This window comes from Leguminivora glycinivorella, chromosome 24 (assembly GCF_023078275.1).
Source record: "Leguminivora glycinivorella isolate SPB_JAAS2020 chromosome 24, LegGlyc_1.1, whole genome shotgun sequence".
NCBI lineage: Eukaryota > Metazoa > Arthropoda > Insecta > Lepidoptera > Tortricidae > Leguminivora > Leguminivora glycinivorella.
In genome coordinates this window covers 4,930,383-4,936,514 of record NC_062994.1, presented here as the reverse complement: position 1 = coordinate 4,936,514, position 6,132 = coordinate 4,930,383, and positions in this window count along the sequence as shown.

Sequence of the window (6,132 nt, the reverse complement as noted above, 5' to 3'; positions counted from 1 at the left end):
AGAAAAAACAATTTTTAATTCCCGACGCAAAAGCGACAGGGTGTTATAGTAATAATAACGATAAGTTTGACGTGTCTGTCTGCCTGTCTGTCTGTTTGTGTGTGTTTCTGTCTGTGGCATCGTAGGTCCCGAACGGGTGAACCGATTTAGATTTAGCTTTTTTTGTTTAATAGCTGAATTAGTCGGGAGTGTTCTTAGCCATGTTACATGAAAATCGGTCCACTATGTAGAGGGTTAAAAAAAATTGAGGTTAGGTTATCTTGTTATCTTGTTATCTTGTCACCGAATCACAGAGAACCTCCTATAGAGTGGCAGTCTTGTATATTTGGTTCGCGATACGAGTCACCAGTGTTTGGGGTGCGAGGAGCGGGCGGGGAATGTGTTAAGCGCGCTGTGATTGGCCGTTTCAAGGACGGCGGGCAGTCGCGCCAGATGAAAAGGGACAGAAGTATGACTGTCCCTCTACTGACGCGTAAGTGGCCAATGTAAGTTGACCTATGCCGGCTCTGAATAAATTATAAATATGACTTATTTGTGGAATGTAATGCCGTCTGTTTTTAAATTTGAGCTTCTTGTTACCTTTCCACACCATTTCACACTACAGGTGGACATCTTTAAGGCATCAAAATACCCTTTTCCAATTTTTTTGTGCGAAAAACACGCGCTGCTTTCGGGTCTGTTACTTGGTCGATACTGATCGGGCACGGCGAGCGCCCGCGCTTATATCAGTGCAAATACTAGGAAGGCTGGCGACCGCGAGTCGTCTTGTAATAGATGTCTATAGGGGTTGGTCTGTGCACCGAATGAAGATTCAGGGTTCTTATCCTACGTCACAATCTTCTTTTGCGCAAATACGAAGAGCGATAGAAACAGCTGGCTACGATAATGATATTAGCGTAAGCGATAGTGACGTTGGCCAGGTGCGTCCGGAAGTCCATGATAAAAAAATACCCAGCTGTTGCGTAAAAAAACCGGCAAGTGTGAGAAGTTTACGCTATTTGACACGTGATTGACGCGTGATTGTCGCTAGATGTCACTACAAATAACCCGCATTTACTGATGTATAGAGTTATGTAACTCTTCCGGTACTTATTCCTCTATGGTATGGACAGAGGTGTACCTCTATAGGTACTCCATTCTAATCAACATTAATATTCCCAAAAAACTGGTAGCCATAATCACCGCAGCAACCAGGGAACGTAGAATGCGAGTCAGAGTAGGGAATGAACTCTCGGAAGAGTTCACGGTTATGGCCGGTCTAAAGCAAGGGAATGCTCTATCACCTGTGCTCTTAAATCTAGCCCTAGAACATGTTGTTCGGAAGGTTCTGGCCTTGAACATTGGGGTGGAGCTGAACGGCAAGCACAAGGTGGTAGGGTACCCAGATGACCTAGCTTTATTAGGGGAAAGCCGTGAACAAGTGGCGGAGGCGTCCTGGAACGAGAGACGTCTAGATTAGGTCTGAGATCAACCAGGAATAAACCGAATTACTCCACATGGAACGCTAAAAAACACACGCATTCAGCGAGGGATCGGGACAAGTGGCGATATCTCATTTCGGAGTCCAAGATTCACTTTGGATCACTGAGCCAAAATAGTTAGATTACATAAGAGTTTTGAATGATTCACGGTTATTTTCATTAGACTTATATTGATCGGGATATAGACCGTGATTACCTTTTTGATTTTTGTCGAGCTCCCGATATTTCGACGCAGTTGCATGCATCATAATCACGGAAAACTGAAGAAGGCGGGTGGATGTCAAAGTTGCGTAGACAGCGCGCGATCTACCCTCATTCGCGCGCAAAAATCAAAAAGGTAATCACGGTCTATATCCCAGTCAATATATGTTTAGATTATATACCTACTCATGATCATATGTAATTATTGGCCGAGGCGGAGTCGAAATAAGAGGGATAAGATAACTGACCTATACCACAGTATAATAAAGAGTACTATCGTACAGTATGGCCACTCCTCTCCCCGCTGAAAGTGCCACCCACCCCCTCTCGGTTACCTCACAGTTACCGCCTGTCAAAAACGCGAACAGTCGACCTGTCATATCTCACTCATACAAGCATAGTACGCGTTCACCTACACGAGCTTACACTGTGTGCTAGGAACGCGCATCTTTCATAAATTTGATCGCCAGTGTCCGAGGTGTCCCATACAACCATTTCAGTCGCAAAATCTTCAAATCAGTAACTAACTGTCAAATTTGACATAACGCGTGGTAACGTCGTGCAAACAATGCGACCGTATTGATACAATAACAAAATGTAGTCGTCGTGTGCACTCGTTACGGTAACAAAATGTGTACGAATTTGTGGCTGTCAATATCACTGTCAGAATGACTTTTAACGACACTTTATTAGTCGACGTTTGCACACATAACGGTAACAACATGTGGACGAATTTGTGGCTGTCATTGTCACTGTCAGAACGGTTTCTGACAGTGACATTGACAGAATTTGTACACACATGTGTAGGTCTGATTACCGAACTGCTCCTAAACCACTGTATCCGCAAATGACAATCTGAAATACGAAGGTTTCTCAAACTGTCTTGTGAAGTTGTGGACTGGTTGCTTTGAATCATTTAAATATGAGCGAATTAAATAATAATAAACGACGACGACCATTTAAACACTCTTCGACATTTTATAGAAATGTGGGAAAGTTAAGAAAAGTGCAGAATGATAATATAAATAGATAAGCACTTTATAGTTACTTAATGTATTAAATATATAATTTTTAATTCTTATTGATAAAAATGAAGTGTAGTGTTGCTTTACACAATAAAAGTAGGAATCAAATGAAATAGAGTACCTATTTACTGTGATATTAATAGAATTTCTGTTGCGCAATGATAGTTTTTTTCAGTACAGATGCTGCTTTTTTTAACGCAGTAGTGCGAGCAAATCAAGCAATGATTCATTTCTTGTCTGGTCGAAACTCTTAGCTTAGATTTAGGTACTGAAAATCGTCGTACGATACACGTGCGAAAAGGACATTCACAACTCGTGTCGATTTAAAACACTCCCTTCGATCGTGTATTAATTTATCGCTACTCGTATCGATTTTCCTCTTTTCCGCACTCGTATCTACAAGTATTTTGTTTGGGTTACAAAAAAAACACATTATTTACTCTACTACGTTTTATTTATGTCTCTTTAACATTACAAATTTGTAGACACTTATCTATACAAAAATCTTGACAAAAGAAGTACAGATCGCTGAAATGAATGTTGATAGTAATATTAATGAAGACTACTTCAACAAGTGTCAATTGTGAAATGCCGCAAAATACTAGTTGCTCTATAGAAGACCATAATAATATGATCCCCGATCCTTTACAACCCAGCAGCTCGGTACGCACGTTTCAATTTTTTTTTAATCTTCTTTAGTGAGGACGACTGAGTACGACGGCATATTTAATTGTTTATAAAGTTTGAGGATACCTGGAAAAAATGAATACATTAGCCATTTTGAAAATCCAATAAATATTCACTGCTTTCGGTCACGCGTGTACGCTGCGACCATTTTGCGACCGTTTGTCGACCGTTTGGTGACAGTTTGGCGACTGTTTTTTACATGGAATATTACCGTCTTAATCCATATTTTAACAACTTTATTGGTTTTCTAGGCATTATTTTTATTATTTCAGTATAGTATATGCACCGGAGCACTAAAACTTCACCAATCAATATACATAACACGCAAACACCGAGTAGTCAATAATATTATTACTGGTTAAACTGAGGTAAATTGATGGCGCGTTGATAAATTTAGACTTATTTTATGAAATCACTCGAGCAATTTAATTGGCCATGGTAATTAGCCCACATTATATTACAAATGCAAACAATATTTATCTTTAACAAATTCTTACGCCATTACATTTTAATGTCAAATGATTTTATTTCTTTTTTACTTTGACGTCTCTGACAGTCGCCATTTGAAAAGAATGAAATGAACGAATGATTTTGGGAAAGTAGTCGCCAAACGGTAACAATGTGTGCACGCGTAGTGCACACTTCTGTCACTTTTGTGACCATTTGTGCCTGTTACCAATCGTCCCCATTTGGGTCGCCGCGACTAAACGTCGACCGTACTGCGACTAAGCATTGAGACCCGAAGACCTGTGTGTACACAAAATAGGAGGATTTGCGTAGGAACGGCGACCGATTATGGTTATATGGGGTGCCTATACCGAGTATGGCACGACATGATCTTGGTCGATTTTTTTTATCTGTGAATGTCTTTGTGACGGAACTATAATTGGACTCAACATTTCGTGTTTACTTAAAAGGGATTAAATACTTATCAATGAGCGTTTCCGATGAATTTGATGTCATTCGATAAAAAAATACCATTTCAATTCAACAAGACAGCATTAAGTAAAATACGCGGAACGCGGAAGTTCTTGGTATTGTTCTTCTCATCTTTGACGACATTCAGGAAATAATAGGACAATCAATCATAACTACTGACTAGTATCTAAACGGAAGCCATGTATTATGATTAGATTATTATTAAAATCATAATTAGACATACCTATTATTTTAATCTTGTTGATCGAATGACAGAGATACCTTTTATAATTTTAGTCAGTGCAATGAACAATATAGAACTCTAGCAAAAAGTAATCATACAATCACGCTGTATTCCATAAAGGGGTAGACAGAGCACATGAAACTACTCAAGTTTCAGTGCCACTCTTGGCAAATAAGGGGTTGAATATGGGTTGAATGAAATAGTTATTTGTTATACAAGGGGGCAAAGCTGTATTTTAACGCCGAGTGTGGAATTGAAAAATGAGCAAGTGAAAGGATTCTATAGTTGAACCACGAGCGAAGCGAGTGGTTCGAGAATAGAATCCTGAACATGCGAGTTTTTTAACACACGAGAAGTAAAATACATTTGCACCCGAGTGTAACACAAAACTTTTCCCCTCACTATAGCGAGGAAACTACAACGCAAAAAATGCGTTTATCACTGCTTCCAGTAGTTCCACAGGTGGTAAATCATCTTTATTACTAGATTCACCTACTTTTATTAATTTTAAAGCAGTTAATTTGACTTTATTCAAGGTCAAATTACTTTACCCACTAGTGGATAAAATGCGTTTTTAGCCGCTGGTATTAAAGGACAAAACACGTGTTTCCGACCTAGTACGGGGAGAAATTCTTAACCCATCACCACAAAAAGTAAAAGTTGTCAAAATCCGAAGTTAGTTGAAATAATTATTAATTAGCTCCATCGGGCTCCATCAAATCAAATATGTCATACATTAAACTCACGCTGGTGTTCCTGAAGGGGTATGAAGAGCACATGAGCTCAACTTAGTGCCACTTTAGCAATATATTAATTTTATTTATATTTAATTTTTTTTTATGGACCTTCAATAGGGACTGAGCTAGGGTTGCAATGTCACAGTTTCGTTTTCTTTCAACCCCTTATTTGCCAAGAGTGGCACTGAAGCTTTAGTAGTTTCATGTGTTCTGCCTACCCCTTTATGGGATACAGGCGTGATTGTATGTATGTATGTATGTATGTATTTATTTTTAATATCACGGTATTTGTTCCACTTTCTTTAATTTAAACACTGTAATGTGATATTAAATAAAACATTTCCGACCATTTTTAACCCCCGACGCAAAAACGGAGGGGTGTTATAAGTTTGATGTGTCTGTCTGTCTGTCTGTCCGTCTGTCTGTCTGTTTGTCTGTCTGTCAGTGTGTGTGTCTGTCTGTGGCATCGTAGCTCCCGAACGGATGAACCGATTTAGATTTAGTTTTTGTTGTCTGAAAGTTAGTTGGGAGTGTTCTTAGCCATGTTTCATGAAAATCGGTCTACTATGTCGCAGTCGGGGGTTTTTTCAAAATTTTAATTTTGTGGTTAGGTTAGTTTTCAAAATTCCCACTTTTTTTTGTAACATGGGTATTTTTTACGCGATTAATACTCAGAATCGCGAGGTCTTTCAATCCTGGGGCCGATTTTTGAATCTCACGGCGTTTGATTTCAGAAAATTGTCACCGAAATTGCCTACTATTTTCAGTGTCAATTTTCTGAATTCGAACGCCGTGAGCTTCAAAAATTGGCCCCCTGATAGGAGAAAAAACATGTCCCA